Genomic DNA, 21042 nt, shown 5'->3' on the forward strand with positions numbered 1-21042 from the left:
TCACCCTGACTGCTAAGCTCATACAAAGGTTTTAGAGGTAGATGATTGCATGCCCTCGTACCTAGACTGTGTAACACCTGAAAACCATATAATAGTGAGGGGACACGACCACCAGCTCCCTGCACTTAATACGGAGGGAGTCAGGGTCACCTAGAATCAAGCCAGCAAGTAAACACAATACAAAAAAGGACTTATCTGAACAAGGAGTAACAGAAGTCTCCAGCAGTGATCACTTCAATCCAGGAAGTAGTATAAACCACAAAGTGAGGCAGTATGGGAGGGAATATAAAGGGAGGCAATTAGTGTGAATAGGTGACAGCTGGGAAGAGGGAAAGGAGATGACAAAGTGAAACCAAAACAAAGAACATCATGCAAGAGGTACAGAAGAACGTCTGCCAGACCTTCTCAGAGAGCTGGTGGTGAAAGACATATTTTATCATCTGGTGGGCAGGTTTGTTGTGGTGTATCTGGATGATATTTTAATTTATTCCCCCGACATGGAGAAGAATCAGGATCATGTGAGACAGGTCTTACAGATCCTAAGGGAGAATAAATTGTATGCTAAGATGGAGAAGTGTGTATTTGCGGTTCCGGAAGTGCAATTCCTGAATTACCTACTCTCATCTTCGGGTTTTCGTATGGATCCAGAAAAAGTCTGTGCTATGTTGGACTGGGATCGACCCAAAAATCTGAAAGCACTCATGCGATTTTTGGGGTTTACCAACTATTACCGTAAATTTATCTTGAATTGCTCGACTGTTGTTAAATCATTAACAGTTATAACCAGGGCTTTTTTTCTCAGAGAAAAGGTGGTGGAACTCACCCCCCCCTCCCCTGGCCACGCCCCTACCCACCCCTAGGACTACCCCCTAAAACCGCCGCTTTAGAGAACAGGGATACACTGTGCCACACAATACTGTATATTGTGTGGTACAGTGTAGAGGTATACTGTGTGGCACAGTGTAGAGGTATACTGTACATTGTGGGGCACAGTATAGCGGTATACTGTATATTGTGTGGCACAGTGTAGCGGTATACTGTATATTGTGTGGCACAGTGTATGCTATATGTCTATAACATAAACATATTTCACATGAAAACTTACTGTTACTTGGCTTGGCCCTTGGGGATCTCGACACCACTTCAACACTTTGGCCGGGGGCTCGGCGGAGCTGATGTTGTGTTTTATCCTAATGAGAGAGTTTTCATAATAAGGATTTGGAGAAGGGACTGAGGGGTCACAGAGCAGGGAGAGGCTGGTGCTGCTACTAGGGGGGGGGGGGGGGTCATACCATGGGGGAGTAATAAAGCCCACCATAATGCCCCCCAGTAGAAATAATTCTCCTTATAATGTGACAATGCAAAAAATACCCCCTTATGCCCCCAGTTGAGCTAATGTCCCCCATAATGTGCCAGTATAAAATACCCCTATATAATGCCCCCAGTAAATGCCCCCATAGTGCTCCTCTCCCCCTTCCTCCTAGTGCCCCCCATAATGTACCAGTATAAAATGCCCCATATATCGTGCCCCAGTAGATGCCCTCAGTGTCCCCCATAATTTACAAGTATAAAATACCCCTTCTTAGTGCCCCCCGTAGATGACTCCATAGTACTCCTCTTCCCCCTTCCCCATAGTACCCACCATGTGTCCCAGTATAAAATGCTACTGTACAGAGCCCCCCATATAAAATACCCCTTCTTTGTGACCTCAGTAGATGCCCCTATAGTGCCCACCAATAATGTGCCAGTAATAAGTGCCCTCAATCACGTGCCACTGCCAGTAATAAGTGCCCCCATCACGTGCCAGTAACAAGAGCTCCCCATCACGTGCCAGTAATAAGCCCTCCATCACGTGCCAGTAATAAGCCCTCATCACGTGCCAGTAATAAGCCCCTCCATTACTCGCCAGTAATAACCCCCCATTACGTGCCAGTAATAAGCCCCCCCATTACGTGCCGGTGCCAGTAATAAGCCCCCCATTACGTGCCAGTAATAAGCCCCCCATTACGTGCCAGTAATAAGCCCCCCATTACGTGCCAGTAATAAGCCCCCCCATTACGTGCCAGTAATAAGCCCCCCCCATTACGTGCCAGTAATAAGCCCCCCCATTATGTGCCAGTAATAAGCCCCCCCATCATGTGCCAGTAATAAGCCCCCCATCATGTGCCAGTATTAAGCCCCCCCATCATGTGCCAGTATTAAGCCCCCCCATCATTTGCCAGTATTAAGCCACCCATCATGTGCCAGTATTAAGCCCCCCCATCATGTGCCATTAAGCCCCCCCGCCCCCCATCATGTGCCATTAAGCCCCCCCGCCCCCCCATCATGTGCCATTAAGCCCCCCTGCCCCCCCATCATGTGCCAGTATTGTAATAAGCCCCCCAATGTGCCAGTAACACTATTGTAAAAAACAACAAAAAAAATAACTTATACTACTTACCTCAGTGTCAGCGATGCGATGCAGACCTCTTCCGGCCTGTTTCCCACACTGTATGGCTCAGGCGGCACGATGATGTCATCGCGCCGCCTACCCTGGCCTCTGATAGGCTGCCGGCTTAGCGCCTGCAGCCTATCAGAGGAAGGGGAAGGGACACGCCTCTCCCTCCCCTGCACCGCTGCAGCACAGGCAGATTACTATGGAGATGAGCACAATGGAAGCGCTCATCTCCCTGTGCCCGGCGGCGGCTCACTTGGGGGGGGGCATTTTAGTTGGGGGGGCACAGCATGATGTAGGGGGGGCCGTGGCTAAGCAGTGGGCCGGCTGGGCCCAGTAACTAAAAGGGGGCGGGGTGGGGGGAAATAGGTGGCGGAACGCCGTTCTGGGGCGTTCTGCCAGAAAAAAAGCCCTGGATATGACTAAGAAAGGTGCGGATTTCTCAGTCTGGTTTGATGAGGCATTACATGCCTTTTCAGCGGTAAAGGATTTTTTTGCTTCTGCTCCTATACTGGTGCAACCTGATGTGTCACAGCCATTCATTGTTGAAGTTGACGCATCAGAGGTAGGGGTTGGAGCAGTCTTGTCGCAGGGTCCTTCTAGCAAATGGCGCCCATGTGCTTTTTTCTCTAAAAAACTCTACTGCTGAAAGAAATTATGATGTAGGTAATAGAGAGTTGCTGGCCATTAAGTTGGCTTTTGAGGAACGGCGTCATTGGTTGGAAGGAGCGAGCGATTCATCCTATTACGGTAATTACTGATCACAAAAATCTGGCTTATCTGAACCCAAGGCAGGCCAGACGGTCGTTGTTTTTTACCAGATTTAATTTAGTTGTCACCTATCGCCCTGGAGTTAAAAACGTCAAAGCGGATGCTTTGTCGGTAGGTTTCCTGGGGGGGTGATTCGGAGGATCCTGGCCCGATATTAGCTGATGGGGTGGTTGTTTCCGCCCTTTATCCTGAACTTGAGGCAGAGGTTTTGGAGGCCCAGGGAGATGCACCTGATTCTTGTCTCCCAGGGAAGTTGTTTGTTCCTTCAGAACTACGGCACAAGGTGTTTCAGGAACATCTCAGTAGTGTTCTTACGGGACACCCTGGGAGCAGATCCACGGTTGTTCTTATTTCTGGTGGCCAGGATTGTTGAAATGTATTGAGGGCTATGTGTCAGCTTGTGAGACTTGTGCGCGTGCCAATGTGACAAATACTCGGCCTTCAGGATCTCTACTTCCCTTGTCTATCCCATCCCGACCGTGGGCTCATTTGTCCATGGACTTTATCATAGATTTGCCTAATTCTTCAGGGAAAACTGTGTGGTTGTTGATTGCTGGTGGTTGTTGATTGCTTCAGCAAGATGTCGCACTTTATAGCTTTATCAGGTCTACTTAATGCTAAAACTCTCGCACAAGTGTTTGTCGATAACATCGTGAAACTACATGGCATTCTGATGTGGTGTCTGATAGGGCGACTCAGTTTGTTTCCAGATTCTGGAAGGCGTTCTGTACTCGCCTGGGGGTCCAATTGTCCTTCTCTTCGACTTATTTGAGATGTTTTGTCTCGGCGAATCACGAGGAGTGGTCTTCATTTTTGTCGTTGGCTGAGTTTGCCATAAATAACCGTAGGCAGGAGTCCACTGATAAGTCGCCGTTTTTCTGAGCATATGGGTTCCATTCGCAGTTTGGCATATTTTCTGGTACTGAGACTTCTGGTATACCGGAAGAGGAAAGATTTTCCTCTTCGTTGTCATTTATTTGGCGGAAAATTCAAAAAAATGGGCAAAAAGTATAAATGTATGGCTGATAAGAGACGTATGAGTGGTCTGGACCTGAGAGTGGGTGATTCTGTGCGGCTGTCCACAAGAAACATTAAGTTGAAGGTACCTTCTTGAAAGTTGGGGCCAAGGTTTATTGGGCCATATAAGATCTCTGCCATTATTAATCCGGTTGCTATTCGTCTTGAACTTCCGCAGGCTTTAAAAATTCATAATGTTTTTCACAAATCTTTACTGAAAAGATATGTCGAACCTGCTGAACCGTCCCCCTTACCTCCTGCTCCTGTCTTGGTGGACGGTAATCTTGAATTTCAGATTGCCAGGATAGTGAACTCACAAATTCTTTGTCAATCTCTTCAGTATCTCGTGCACTGGAAAGGTTACTGTCCAGAGGAAAGAATGTGGGTTCCTGCAACCGACGTTAATGCCAGTCGCCTTGTGAAGGCCTTTCCCAGGGCGCATCCTGATAAAGCTGGCCCTGGGTGTCCGGAGGTTACCCGTAGGAGGGGGGGGGGGGTACTGTCACGGTCCCTCCCATGACAGAGGTGAGAAGATCTGAGAGACTGGCGGCACCTGAGGGTATTTGACAGTCTCTCTGTTTTCTCCTTGCAGTGCTGTTGTTTGGTAGTGACCACACCTCTTGTCAGGTGCAGCTTGTGGTCATTACTGAGGCTCTATTTAGTTCTGACTCACTTCTTACCATGCGGTTGATATTTCCTGCTGGAGTTGGTTGAGCTGGTGTGTTGTTCGTTTGGATCTTCTGCTCCTCCATTCTTCTTTAAGCTAAGTGCATTTTGTTTTGCATTTTGTTGTTCGCTTGTGTTTGTTGTTTTCTAGGCTTCAGGGAGATGCTGGTTGCTTCATCTGGGAAGGAAACAGTAGTCTCATACCTGCCACCACTCCTTAGGCTTTCCAGGGTCTCCAGGGCTAAGGTTATGGTTTATATTTATATTTCCACCTTCAAAGTCTACTCATATTGGCAGGAGTCAGGGAGAGGTCTAGGGATTCCTAGGAGGTCACATCCCTCTCCCTTAGCTTTTAGGTCTAGACTCTGTCTATTTCCTTCTGTGTGTTATCTGGTGTTTTCCCCTTCCCACTACTAGTGACAATATTTCATCTTTATTTATGAAAAAATCCCAAATTTACCAATTTGTTTTAAAAATTCACAAATTTCTAAATTTCAATTTCTCTGCTTTTAAAACAGAAAGTGATACCTCATAAAATATTTATTAATTAATATTCCCTAGATGTCTATTTTATGTTGGCATCATTTTCTAAATGTCATTTTATTTTTAAGGACATTAGAAGGCTTAGAATTTTAGAAGCAATTATTAAAATTTGTAATAAAATTTCCTAAACCTACTTTCTAAGGGCTCTTTCACACTTGCGTTCTTTTCTTCCGGCATAGAGTTCCGTCGTTGGGGCTCTATGCCGGAAGAATCCTGATCAGTTTTATCCTAATGCATTCTGAATGGAGAGAAATCCGTTCAGGATGCATCAGGATGTCTTCAGTTCCGGACCGGAACGTTTTTTGACTGGAGAAAATACTGCAGCATGCTGCGCTTTTTGCTCCGGCCAAAAATCCTGAACACTTGCCGCAAGGCCGGATCCGGAATTAATGCCCATTGAAAGGCATTAATCTGGATCTGGCCTTAAGCTAAACGTTGTTTCGGCGCATTGCCGGATCCGACGTTTATCTTTTTCTGAATGGTTACCATGGCTGCCAAGACGCTAAAGTCCTGACAGCCATGGTAAAGTGTAGTGGGGAGCGGGGGAGCAGTATACTTACAGTCCGTGCGGCTCCCCGGGCGCTCCAGAGTGACGTCAGGGCGCCCCACGCGCATGGATGACGTGATCGCATGGAAACCATCCGGTCATTCTGAATCCATGCGGTCATTCTGGAGCGCCTTGGGAGCCGCAAGGACTGTAAGTATACTGCTCCCCGCTCCCCACTACTACTATGGCAACCAGGACTTTAATAGCGTCCTGGCTGCCATAGTAACACTGAACGCATTTTGAAGACGGATCCGTCTTCAAATGCTTTCAGTTCACTTTCAGTTTTTCCGGATCCGGCGCGTAATTCCGGCAAATGGAGTACATGCCGGATCCGGACAACGCAAGTGTGAAAGAGCCCTTACTGGACCGGCTCATTTTCACCTTAAGGACCAGGCCATTTTTTGCAAATCTGACCAGTGTCACTTTATGTGGTGATAACTTTAAAACGCTTTGACTTATCCAGGCCATTCTGAGATTGTTTTTTCGTCACATATTGTACTTCATGACACTGGTAAAATGGAAAAAATAGCAAATTTCCAAGTTTCTATTTCTCTACTTCTATAATACATAGTAATACCTACTTTACATTCCCCATATGTCTACTTCATGTTTGGATCATTTTGGGAATGACATTAAATTTTTTGGGGATGTTACAAGGCTTAGAAGTTTAGAAGCAAATCTTGAAATTTTTCCGAAATTTTAAAAAAAAAACACTTTTCAAGGACCAGTTCAGGTCTGAAGTCACTTTGTGAGGCTAACATAATAGAAACCACCCAAAAATTAGCCCATTCTAGAAACTACACCCCTCAAGGTATTCAAAACTGATTTTAAACTTTGTTAACCCTTTAGGTGTTCCACAAGAATTTATGGAAAATAGAGATACAATTTCAAAATTTCACTTTTTTGGCAGATTTTCCATTTTAATAATTTTTTTCCAGTTACAAAGCAAGGGTTAACAGCCAAACAAAACTCAATATTTATGGCTCTGATTCTGTAGTTTACAGAAACACCCCATATGTGGTCGTAAACCGCTGTACGAGCACACGGCAGGGCGCAGAAGAAAAAGGAATGCCATAAGGTTTTTGGAAGGCAGATTTTGCTGGACTGTTTTTTTGACACCATGTCCCATTTGAAGCCCCCCTGATTCACCCCTAGAGCAGAAACTCCAAAAAAGTAACCCCATTCTAGAAACTGCACCCCTCAAGGTATTCAAAACTGATTTTACATACTTTGTTAACTCCTTAGGTGTTCCACAAGAATTATTGGAAAATAGAAATACAATTTCAAAATTTCACTTTTTTGGCAGATTTTCCATTTTAATAATTTTTTTCCAGTTACAAAGCAAGGGTTAACAGCCAAACAAACTCAATATTTATGCCTCTGATTCTGTAGTTTACAGAAACACACAATATGTGGTCGTAAACCGCTGTACGGGCACACGTCAGGGCGCAGAAGGAAAGGAATGCCATACGGTTTTTGGAAGGCAGATTTTGCTGGACTGTTTTTTTGACACCATGTCCCATTTGAAGCCCCCCTGATGCACCCCTAGAGCAGAAACTCCAAAAAAGTGAGACCATCTTAGAAACTATGGGATAGGGTGGCAGTTTTGTTGGTAGTTTTTTAGGGTACATATGATTTTTGGTTGCTCTATATTACACTTTTTGTAAGTCAAGGTAACAAGAAATTAGCTGTTTTGGTACCGTTTTTATTTTTTCATTCATCTGACAGGTTAGTTTATGTGGTATTTTTATAGACCAGATTGTCACAAACGCGGCGATACCTAATATGTATACTTTTTTTTTTTAATGTAAGTTTTACACAATGATTTCATTTTTGAAACCCAAAAAATCATGTTTAAGTGTTTACATAGTCTGAGAGCCATAGTTTTTTCAGTTTTTGGGAGATTATCTTGGGTAGGGTATAATTTTTGCGGGATGAGATGACAATTTGATTGGCACTATTTTGGGGTGTGTATGACTTTTTGATCGCTTGCTATTACACTTTTTGTGATATAAGATGACAAAAAATGGCTTTTTTTACACCGTTTTTTTTTTTTTTTTTACGGTGTTCATCTGAGGGGTTAGGTCATGTGATATTGTTATAGAGCAGGTTATTACGGACACGGCGATACCTAATATGTATACTTTTTTTTATTTATGTAGGTTTTACACAATAATATCATTTTTGAAACAAAAAACTAATCATGTTTTAGTGTCTCCATATTCTGAGAGCCATAGTTTTTTCAGTTTTTGGGTGATTATCTTAGGTAGGGTCTCATTTTTTGCGGGATGAGATGATGGTTTGATTGGCACTATTTTGGGGTGCATATGACTTTTTGATCGCTTGCTATTACACTTTTTGTGATGTAAGGTGACAAAAAATGGTTTATTTAGCACATTTTTTTTTTTTTACGGTGTTCATCTGAGGAGTTAGGTCATGTGATATGTTTATAGAGCCAGTCGATACGGACGCGGCGATACCTAATATGTCTACTCCCCCCCCCTATTTTTTACCAATTTTTTAACTTTATTTGGGGAAAATGACGTTTTGGTTTTTTTTTTTACTTGAAACTTAAAATTTTTTGGAGGGGAAAACTTTTTTTTTAAACTTTTTTTTTCACTTTATATTTTGTCCCACTTTGGGATTTCAACTTTTGGGGGTCTAATCCTTTACAATGCATTCCAATACAATGCATTGGCTGTATGAGGAATACAGTGAGTATTATCTCACAGGCTCATCACCGGAAGGCAGCGCGATGCCTAAGAAAGGCATCGTGCTGCCTTCCATGCCATCGGGTCCCCCTTACAGGGGCACGGGGACCCAATGGCAGCGCCGCCCACCGCCGCACCATAAAAAGTCCCAAACCGCAGGTCTGAATTGACCTGCGGTTTGCGGCGATCGCCGACACGGGGGGTCACGGGGCCCCCACGCGCATTGACCCAAGATGCCTTCTCAATGATTTGAGCAGGCACCTTGTTCCGATCACCGCCCGCTCGCCGGGCGGCGGTGATCGGAAATACACATGACGTACTGGTACGTCATGTGTCCGGAAGAGGTTAAGGACCAGATCAGGTCTGAAGTCACATTGTGGGGCTTTCATAGTGGAAACCCCCCATAAATGACCCCATTGTAGAAACTACACCCCTCAAGTTACTCAAAACTGATTTTACTAACTTTGTTAATCCTTTAGGTGTTCAACAAGAATTAAAGGAAAATGGAGATGAGAGTTCATCTTTTCAATTTCACTTTTTTGGCAGATTTTGCATTTTAATCCATTTTTTTCTTTAACTCATCGAGGGTTAACAGCCAAACAAAACTCAATATTTATTACCCTGATTTTGTAGTTTACAGAAACACCCCACATGTGGTTGTAAACTGATGTAAAGGCACACGGCAGGGCGCAGAAGAAAAGGAGCGCCATATGGTTTCCACTCATTACATTAGATAGATAGATAGCTTATATACACTGCTCAAAAAAATAAAGGGAACGTTTAAACAACACAATGTAACTCCAAGTCAATCACACTTCTGTGAAATCAAACTGTCCACTTAGGAAGCAACACTGAGTGACAATCAATTTCACATGCTGTTGTGCAAATGGGATAGACAACAGGTGGAAATTATAGGCAATTAGCAAGACACCCCCAATAAAGGAGTGGTTCTGCAGGTGGTGACCACAGACCACTTCTCAGTTCCTATGCTTCCTGGCTGATGTTTTGGCGGTGCTTTCATTCTAGTGGTAGCATGAGACGGAGTCTACAACCCACACAAGTGGCTCAGGTAGTGCAGCTTATCCAGGATGGCACATCAATGCGAGCTGTGGCAAGAAGGTTTGCTGTGTCTGTCAACGTAGTGTCCAGAGCATGGATGCGCTACCAGGAGACAGGCCAGTACATCAGGAGACGTGGAGGAGGCCGTAGGAGGACAACAACCCAGCAGCAGGACCGCTACCTCCGCCTTTGTGCAAGGAGGAACAGGAGGAGCACTGCCAGAGCCCTGCAAAATGACCTCCAGCAGGCCACAAATGTGCATGTGTCTGCTCAAATGGTCAGAAACAGACTCCATGAGGGCCCAACGTCCACAGGTGGGGGTTGTGCTTACAGCCCAACTGTCACGAACATAGTCGTGACTCAGGATCCGCATGCAGTTGCCTGCGGTTTGGTTTTATTGTCAACCACATGGTGAGGGCTGCTGGTATGTTGCCTCATGTGTGGTTGCCGCTGGTAACATGATTTGGTACTTGGCAGTATAGCAGCCTGAGCTGTTGCTGGGCAGCTTGCTGTCAAGTGCATGCGGTTACACCTGGTTGGGTGTGTGTATGTATGCACTTTGTATGTCTGGTGTGCACGAGGTTTATGTAGCTGTGCACTGTGACACTTCCCTTCACTGTGGCTGCCCTGGCAACGTTTGGTATTGTGTACATGTGGTGGCAGTGTCTCGGCCTTCTGGCTGACTCCCAGGACATGGTTGCCACGCATGTCGATGCCTGCGGTAACAGCTGCAGTGTGATGTTTATTTGGACACTTCCCCTTTAAGTGGCTTTTCCCCTTGCCTGGTGTAGGAAGGGTTAACTCCCTTCTTAGTTTGTGAACACTGGGTGTGTGTGTGGGTGTGGCCACTTGGGGCTATTTAGCTCCTGCTGGATGCCAGACTCTGAGGGGTACTTCAGCCATGGTTAACTGAAGTCATCCTCCTGGCTAATACCATCTGTCAGTGAGGGCCACCCTTGTGGTCATAAATTATGTTACATGGTGTTATGAAGGTGTGTGTGTGGTCTCATTGTTATTGCAGCTTATGGTCCTGGGTTCCTGTGTGATGTGTGGTGTGTGCTGTCTTCGTTTGTGTTCTGGACAGCAGCACTTGCACATGGGTTCCAGGCTTTGTTGTCTGTGGCAGGTGAGTGTGGTGTTTATTGCATTTACCTGCCATTGCCATAAGTTGTTTCTGTTCCCCTTGTAGCTTGGCCACTTTAGACTCCTGTTTCTCCGAGGTCCAGGAGGAACGGGCTGTCTACCCAGCTCCTAGTTCAGGGATCGACGGAGGGTCAGTAGGGATCCGAGGTTCCTGAGCATGAGCCCTCCTACCTTCAAGGGCGGCTCATGCAGCTAGGAGTCAGGGTCAGATTAGGGAAGCTCTAGGAGGTGACCTGCTCCCTAATTCTGTGGTTCTGGCCAAGTAGCGACCTTTCCATCTTCTGGCATCGCACGGCTGAGGGTTTTCCCCATCCTCAGCCGTGACACCAACACCGTGCAGGACGTTTGGCATTTGCCAGAGAACACCAAGTTTGGCAAATTCGCCACTGGCACCCTGTGCTCTTCACAGATGAAAGCAGGTTCACACTGAGCACATGTGACAGACGTGACAGAGTCTGGAGACGCCGGGGAGAACATTCTGCTGCCTGCAACATCCTCCAGCATGACCGGTTTGGCATTGGGTCAGTAATGGTGTGGGGTAGCATTTCTTTGGAGGGCCGCACAGCCCTCCATGTGCTCGACAGAGGTAGCCTGACTGCCATTAGGTACTGAGATGAGATCCTCAGACCCCTTGTGAGACCATATGCTGGAGCGGTTGGCCCTGGGTTCCTCCTAATGCAAGACAATGCTAGACCTCATGTGGCTGGAGTGTGTCAGCAGTTCCTGCAAGACGAAGGCATTGATGCTATGGACTGGCCCGCCCGTTCCCCAGACCTGAATCCAATTGAGCACATCTGGGACATCATGTCTCGCTCTATCCACCAACGTCACGTTGCACCACAGACTGTCCAGGAGTTGGCAGATGCTTTAGTCCAGGTCTCGGAGGAGATCCCTCAGGAGACCGTCTGCCACCTCATCAGGAGCATTCACAGGCATTGTAGGGAGGTCATACAGGCACGTGGAGGCCACACACACTACTGAGCCTCATTTTGACTTGTTTTAAGGACATTACATCAAAGTTGGATCAGCCTGTAGTGTGTTTTTCCACTTTAATTTTGAGTGTGACTCCAAATCCAGACCACCATGGGTTGAAAAATTTGATTTCCATTTTTGTGTGATTTTGTTGTCAGCACATTCAACTATGTAAAGAACAAAGTATTCAGAAGAATATTTAATTAACTCAGATCTAGGATGTGTTATTTTTGTGTTCCCTTTATTTTTTTGAGCAGTGTATATAATACAGATAGTGGGAGATAGTGTAGGTTATATCCTGATATAGTGTAGCTGATAGGTTCTGCTGTCCATACATATAAGCAGACCTGCTAAAATGTGAAGTTTCACGTATTGCGCTAAAATATTTGCATTGTTAGTGGCGATTTGCACAATCGCGAATATATTGGAGCACTCTAACTGCATGTAAAGCCATTTTTAATGTTCTGCCGTGCCAACCATTTTCTCCAGTCTCAGGAAACTTCGTGCAGCCTGGAAAATGTAGCAAAAACGACCCATGCCTGTATTTCACGCGCATTACGCGAATATTACATTGCAGATTTTTCGCAATCAAAGAAAATAATCTCGAATTTGCAGTGGCGTTGCTAGGTCTGGTGTTACCTGGTGCGGTAGAAAATGGTGTCACCCCCCTCGGGACGAGTCATGTAGGGGATGCCCATCAAGCTCCGCCCTGCCGCCGCGGCCGCTGACGTCCCTTCACGTCCTTCACTGAGCCTGCCGACTGACCCAAGCGGTAACGGGAGGGGGGGGGTTTTGGATAGTTTGGATAGTAAACATACCGCTGACATGGGGGGGGCTAAGCAGACAGATTGCCGACGGGGAGGGGGGGTCAGGGGTGGAATTCAAATTTTTAAGAACAGGTTCCCTACTCAACGGCGGATGCGCGGCCTCACGACACATACACCATATACATGCAACACACATACACATAAATACACCATATACATGGTACACATACATAAATACACTATATATACAGCCCCAATAATTATGGTCAAATTCTCTAAGTCCCCCCCTCCCCCCGCATTTTGCTGTACTTGCTATACAGCAGCACGTACCTCTCACATCCAGGGCCTCCAGGTGACGTCTCCTCCAATGTAGATCTTCTCTGTCATCATCTTCTCCATTTGGTCCAGACAATTTTTTCAGCCGCTCCTCGTCTCTGCAGAGAGTGACACACGGACATCCTAGTGTCCTCACTTTTCTATCATCATCCCCCAACCTGGAGTCCCCACAGTGTTATCCTGCTGCTCGCTGTGCCCCGGCCCCAATACCACAAATACTATCCTGAAGAAATAATAGTGCCTCCATAGTAATAGTGCTCCTCATAGTCCCACCAATAGTAATTCCCTTCTAGAATGCCCTCATTAGTAATACTGCCCCCCACACTGCCCCACATTAAGTAATATGCCCCCCACACTGCCCCACATTAAGTAATATGCCCCCCACACTGCCTCACATTAAGTAATTTGCCCCCACACTGCCCCACATTATTTGATTTCCCCCACACTGCCAACATTAAGTAATTTGCCCCCACACTACCCCACATTATGTTGTTTGCCCCTCACACTGCCCTCCATTATGTAATTTTCCCCCCACTAAGTAATTTGCCCCCACACTGCCCTCCATTATGTAGTTTGCCCACCACACTGCCCCCCCACTAAGTAATTTGCCCCCCACACTAAGTAATTTTTCCCCCACACAAGTAAATTTTGCCCCCAGACTGCCCTCCATCATGTAGTTTGCCCCCCCCCCGGACTTATGTCGCTGATCCTGTACAGTCTGTACTTGCCAACCTATAAGAAAAACTCTAAGGTGTACAAAATACACTGGGGTCTAGTATAATATACTTAAACCAACAATAGAAGAGAGACCAATAACCCCATTGAAAAATGAAAGAACACTGATATAAAATATAATTTATATGTAGTTTATTAGAATGAAAAATAATAAATACACAATAACACGAAGGCACAAGGTAAAGGGGAATGGGACGCCCGTGAACCCCCACCCTCACATATACCCGACTAACAAGGAAGAAGTGTCAATAAACACTAAGTGTAAAACCGCATATTAATGGGAAAACTGTAGGTGCGCCCAGAATAACATATATAAGCATATGTATTGCACACATGTGAGAGATCAGTAGGGTCACACATAACAGACTTGCCCACCCCTAGTAACTATGGTGGCCATCACGTAAGAAACAGGCAGCCAAATCACATAACTGAATACGGGTGAAACAAGAGTGGTATGTGTAAGCAAATGACACTAAAATAACATACTAGACATGTATAAAGCAAGACATAAATTACCCATGATATGCGGGAACACACGGTGTATGACCAGAGCTGCACCTTAATCAGGTCTCCATCAGGCACAGCACGAGGAACAACAGGGCTTTATTCAGAAATAACAGCACAGCATATGAATATAACTTTCAGTAAGATCAGAATTTCAGAACATCTGCTTCTGGCTTTCTTCCTCTCTCAGCTCTCTCAGCTCTCTCAGCTCTCTCTCTCTCTCTCTCTCTGTACATGTGCAGCAAGTCTCCGCCCCTTCCTGCCTTTTCCTTTTAGCAGTACTTTATTAACAACATAACACTGTGTCTGGAAACAAGCAATCACATAATATAGCTGCTGTAATACACAGAATAATATGCATCATTCCAACATGAAACCATCAGTGACAGTGATTGCCAGTTTTTTTGAACCAGGCCTGCATTACTTACTTTGCTTGTGGGCTATGAAAACAACACAAATCGAAGCCATGCTGACTTGATTTTAACATGGACTAATTTTACTGGAATCCCTTTTTCTGTGCTTGGTATTCTTGCTTTGTTCAACACAACATAGAAATATAGTACATTAAGTTCAGAAACTTAAAATAGTTACCAAATCATATAGGTAATGTGTAGCCTAATATTCTAGCACTCTACAGTTTTTTTTTAAATCACGGTTGTATAGTTTATTTTACGTCCACTTTCCAACAGGAGATGGCGATGTTGAGATATTTTAATGTTATTATCCACCTCAATGACCATTTCCTCATTTCTGCCTCTAGGAATCATTATAATTTTCTTGTCAGCCTGTTCTCCTTAATTACTATGATAGCTCACCGTGTTTACAGTGACTTTTTAAAAGCACTTGCCTCACAATACTATAACAGCACGTTTTATTCCTGTCTATGCTTTATCATTTTAACTGGTGCCGACATTCAGTGTTTGCATCTGTGCATTCCAAATGCCACAAGGGCACTGTACTTTTATATATGGTGCAGTACTCTTCTTACTTTGCAAAAGGAAATATCATTCCTTAGGACCCATTTGCATGGAGCAATACCAGCAGCCATGTCCTTTGTATGGCAATGAGCAATTGTTCATCCCCACACAGATTCACTGTTTGCCGGCAGCATATCCCTGGTTACACAGGACAATATGCTGTCATCAAACACTGTTTTTCATTGCCACATAAAAATGCTAGCACCCGATAAATGAAATTTTGTCTGTTCGGCGACACCTTTACATGGGGCAATTATTGGGACTGGACATTCATACAAATCATCTGAATCCTCGGACTGGGTAAAGTTACCCTTATTGTGTTCTAACCCCTAGTAACAGCAATATGCCTTTTTATGGTGGTCACTGATGGTTTATACGGATTATTTAAAAAAATGGCTCTCATCTCAGTGGCAATTCTTACAAAAATTGCATTATGCAGTGGTTGCACTTTCCGATCTGGGTGCCATCTGTCAGGCGGGTGCGGGCTGTTATGAGCGCTTCCATCAATACAGATAGAAGCGCTCATTGCTGGAGAATAGTGTTGATCACGAATATTCGAATTGCAAATTTTTATTGCGAATATCGGCACTTCGAGAATTCGCAAATATTTTGAATATAGTGACATATATTCGTAATTTCGAATATTCAAGATTTTTTTTTAAATCAGTACACATGATCCCTCCCTGCTTCTAGCTTGTGGGCTAGAGTGAGAAGGCTGCAATATATTTGACTTTAGGAGTAGTGTTGCCCTTGCCGCTCATCACTACTGGAGAACTGGGGAGCCAGCACTGTTTTCACTCACAGACCACAGCTCAGCCCCCTGCGCTCCTCCTCTCCTCCAGGCCCGATCCAGCGGTGATGTCATGATATGTGCATTACTGCTGTGCCAGGCCAGAGGAGAGAAGGAGCACAGGCAAATGAGTGCCATCAGAGACTGAAAGGACCGCCGGCTCCCCAAACCTCCACCAATGACAAGTATGTGAATGGGCCATGGGGGTCATTATCAGGGGCGTATCTAAAGGCCTATTGCACATGATCGTATGGCTTTTTCAGTATTTTGCGGTCCACAAAAAACAGATTCGCAAAAAATACAGATGACGTCTGTGTGCATTCCGTTTTTTGTGGAACGGAACAGCTGGCCCCTGATACCACAGTACTATCCTTGTCCATTATGTGGACGATAATAGGACATGTTCTATCTTTGAACGGAACAGAAAAATGGAAATACGGAAACGGAAAGCATACGGAGTACATTCAGTTTTTTTTGCGGACCCATTGCAATGAATGGTTCCGTATATGGACCGTATACGGAATGCAAAAAATGGAACCTAAACGGAAAAAAAAAAAGCGTTTGTGTGCAAGAGGCCAAAGGCTCATGGGCCCTGGTGCAAGAGTTCAGCTTGGGCCCCCCTTCCCTCAGTGCTTTGTGGCCAGGGGGCAGGGAAGCACATAGCCTTTGTGCTGCCTGAGGCAAAAATTAAAAAGGCACCTCCACCCCTCGCCATGCAAAATTCTTGACCTCCAGCCAGAGGTGTAACTTGGTGTAACAGCATGCACATTCTATAATACCGGTGTCTTCTAATGTGGCCCAAGGGTCTTTGGGCCCCTCAGGCTCCTGGGCCCGGTAGCGACTGCTACCTCTGCACCCCCTATAGCTACGCCCCTGGTCATTATACTGTGTGAGGGGGCCACTGTCGGTCATTATACTGTGTGAAGGCCTCTCAGTATAATGACCCCTACTGCCCCCCCATCCTGTCTGCCCATGCCCTCAGTCATTACCCAGCTGGGAAAGATCAGCAGGAAAGTAACACATGCAGATTTCTACAAGATGAGCATGCAGAAAATCCCAAATACTTACAGTCACTATGGGCAACTACAGTATATCGTATATTTATGTTAAGCATTCATTTCTTGGTTTAGTGTTCCTTTAATATTCCTGGAAAGCAGATGCAGTTTTTCTTAAAAAGTATTAGATCTATAAAAAAATGAATCAGTAAAGTGTAAACTTGAAAATTGTAAAATGCTTGGTGGGGAAGCCAATATGGACAAAACAGCAGTGGTAAAATATTTTAAAGAGGTCCTGTCTGTTTTGATAAAAATTTAGAAAATTATTGTCTTTCACATGAAATGAGTTCTGGAGCATCTTTTCATTTGTGGTCGTGGCTACCGAGAGAATGCACCCTATCCCACCTGCAACTACCTTACGCCTAAGCGGTTAGAGTTGTGCCGCAACGTAGCAGGGACACCAGAAAGAGGGCATCCCCTCCATGAGTAACAAGAGTAAGGGCGGGTGGCAGGGACGACGTACAAAGTGGGAGGGACATCGGCCGAACATAAAGGCAGCAGTGCCCCTCCCACAAATACAGGCCAATGAATCGGCCTTTACACTTGTGGTTGTGGCTACTGAGAGAATGCACCCTATCCCACCTGCAACTACCTTACGCCTAAGCGGTTAGAATTGTGCCGCAACCGCGATGTAGCAGGGACACCAGAAAGAGGGCAAAAGGCATACAGAGTAGCAAGAGTAATTTAGTACTACATAATCACAAGACCAAACTTTGGAAAGCCAATGACATCTCAGTTTTGGGATGAGGAATGTAGCGACTGAAGCAGGAGGAGCGCCAGCGACCCAACTTCTGGATAACGTGCGCGAGCACCTGATTTTTGGAGGCCGCGGACGCCGCTCCTATACGGAACGAATGACCTGAAATCGAAACGGGGTCGCCGCCCAGACTTACAACTAAGGAGCATATGTGAGACACAAACTGGCGAGTACTAAGTGGCGATACCCCAAAAGGCAACAGTGGACTATCTGGCCTGTGACCTACTAAGGCTGCCTGCAACTGCTGAAGAACTCTGACAGGGCACCATCGGTGAGACGTGGAGAAGTATGACACTGGGATCGGAGGACCCGTCTGAGCGGTCTTGGACGTCCTCAGAAGTAACGTGAAACCCTCAAGATGCGGAACCAGTTGGCTAACTGTGACAAACTTACTACTATTGGGGGGGCAAGTAAACTCACCAGGCTCAAGAAACCGTAAAAGGCGAAATAAATAGCCGCTTTAAGCACCAAGCTGGGCAAAACCCCGAAAGGATACTTATCCAGAACGTCAGACAGGTTACGGAATAGCCTACCAGTAACGGCTTGTCTGCGTACCTGGCCTCCTGGGCCACATCTGCTTAACCCCCTCAGCGTTGCTTTGACTGCGTGAACAGAAAACAACGAACCCCGTTCTGGATGATTAACGGAAAGGAAATGCTGCACCCCTGACAGGTAGGATTTCACTGTGTTGTGTGATAGCTTAAGTTCCGAGTGGCAGTAACCTATAAAAGCAAGGATGTACTCGATGAAGTTGGACTCTCCTTGAGGGCATTTCTCAATATACGGGCCACCCAGTGCGGTAAGCTCTAGCTGTGTCCGGAGAAAGTGACACGGCTAATAAGGTATGGGCTGTGGCCAGATGACTAGTCAAACCAATATTAGCAACTCAAGGGGAGGGACAGCAGCGCCCGTAGCATCCGCCTCTGGCATGACCTGCGAAAAAAGGGGAAAATTAGCCCTCGATAAGGCGTCAGCTGCCACATTTTGAGAACCTGGTACATGCATACTAGAAATACAGAAATGATGTTGCAACGAGAGTTGAACTAGACGCCTCATGAGACACATGACATGTGATGGCTTAGACAAACCACTGGTTATAATATCTACCACTGCGGCATTGTCTGTTACAAACAACACAGTGAGATTTGTCCAGCGGCAGCCTTTATCAGCTCGAAGAGTGCTGAGGTTTGCAGAAAACTCGGCATCTGTCTGACCTCACCTAGCCACTCACCTGCGACCCAGTGGGTGCCAAAAATAGCAGCAAAACCTGTGCCAGCAGCCACGTCCGAGAAGATTACAGGCTAGACAATTCGGGAATAAACAAGGACACCCCATTCCACTGGCTGAGGAAGTGGTCCCACATGTGTAGGTCAGATAAGGCCTGACTATCCAGGCGTACCAAGCTGTCCTGATTTGGAGCAGTAGCGAGGAGGGCCAACAAGCAGGAAATGAATGACCTGCCTTGCGGGATGATCCTCATAGCAAAATTTAACATGCCCAGTAACGACTGTAAATCAGCCTTAGTGACCACGGTGGTAACTGAGAACCTGTGAATGACTTCCCTGATCTTAACTAACTTGTCCGACGGCAATCTGGCTAACATGTTTTCCGAATCTAACACTATGCCTAGGAAAGTAATGACTGTGGATGGGCCCTCAACTTTCTTGGGGAATACCGGGACACCCATCTGAGAAAAACAACTGAAAAGTTTCCCCAGACCCTGGCCTCTCGATCAGCAGGAAATCATCCAAGTAATGGATGACGTACTCACAGTGGATTTTATTGTCTAATACCCAATGAAGGGCCTGAGCCAACTGATCGAACAGCCACGGGCTGCTCTTAGAACCAAAAGTGAGTTTTCTGGAAAAGTAGTATTGGTCCCTCCACTTAATGCCGTGCCACTGCCAGAGAGCTGGCGCAATAGGGAGTAACTTAAAGGCATCCGAGATATCGGCCTTGGACAATGCTGCTCCGGGTCCTAACCGAATGATAATGGCGATAGCCTGGTCAATGGAAAAATACCTCATGCCCACTTCCTCTGATGGAATAAGGGAGTTGAGGCTGGGAACATGGGAACCATGCGGGGCTGACAGGTCTATGATCAGTCTCTCCTTCTTACTAAACTTACCCGTGACCACCCCTATGGGACTAACTCTCCACCGCTGGAAAGGGGGCACCTTAAAAGGACCGATCAAAAAACCCTTATCTAACTCTGCATTTATCAACTTGTCTATGGTGCTAGGATTCTTGCCAGCTGACTGAACATTCTTACATTCGTGCGTAAACTCTGGAACGGTGACAAACCTGGTATGAAAACCTTTAGAAAATCCTGAAATCAAAAACTCCACGAAACCTGGATTAGGATGACCCACCAAGAACCCCCGTAAGCAACCAGTATCCACGGCACTCATGTAGGCTTTGATCGACTTTAATGTACAAGCGACTTTGGGGTGGGCCCTGAAGCAATTAGAACAAATATGTAGCAAGCGGCATTGACTGAAATTACACGAAGAGTAGTTGTAATTGTTACAAAACTGGGCCCTGCCCAACTGAACAATAGGCCGACCCAACTTGTCAACTGAGCTGGAAGACCTGAAAACGTCTAGAGGTCCAGCCGACGAACCAGAAGGGTTAGACGGCGCACCCGTGGCTGACTTGTGGCACCACTCAGCTGAGTGAAAAATCGACTGACATAACGAACAGGAAGGGGATTTCAAACCAGCAAAATGCCTACAAAATAACTCAGTGTCTAAATTGGACCAATCTGTGACGAACTGAAACTGCGCTAAAGCCGCCGCTGCCTTGGCGGAAAAGGAACAATGATAATCATAAAACGAACACCTGCCATACTTATACCCTAACTCTGTGACTGGGAAAAGGTACAAATCAAGTTCTTCCCTCCTATCAGGCATAACAGAACATATCACATCTCTAAACAGACTGAACGCCATGACAAATTCGGGGATCGTCAACTTGCGATTGAGCCTGTAGTCACGGCCTCTCAGCACCACAGAGACCTCACCGCAGGCAATGACCTTACTGTCGGACAAGTCCCTGGTGGCAATCAGCAAAGAAGCAAGGTTAACATCTCTACCCTCTAATATATCCTTTTTGATGTTGGCCGGAACAAAATGTGCAGGAAAGACATTGGGAACGGCCGGTGTTGAACGACAGCCACCTGTTGCAGGTGTAAAGGCAACGGGTAGGTCCGGAGAAGAGACAGGAATGACCGATGCACGAGACTCTACCGTCTCCAAC

The sequence above is a fragment of the Bufo bufo genome, chromosome 4 (genome assembly GCF_905171765.1).
Source record: "Bufo bufo chromosome 4, aBufBuf1.1, whole genome shotgun sequence".
NCBI classification, from domain to species: Eukaryota; Metazoa; Chordata; class Amphibia; order Anura; family Bufonidae; genus Bufo; species Bufo bufo.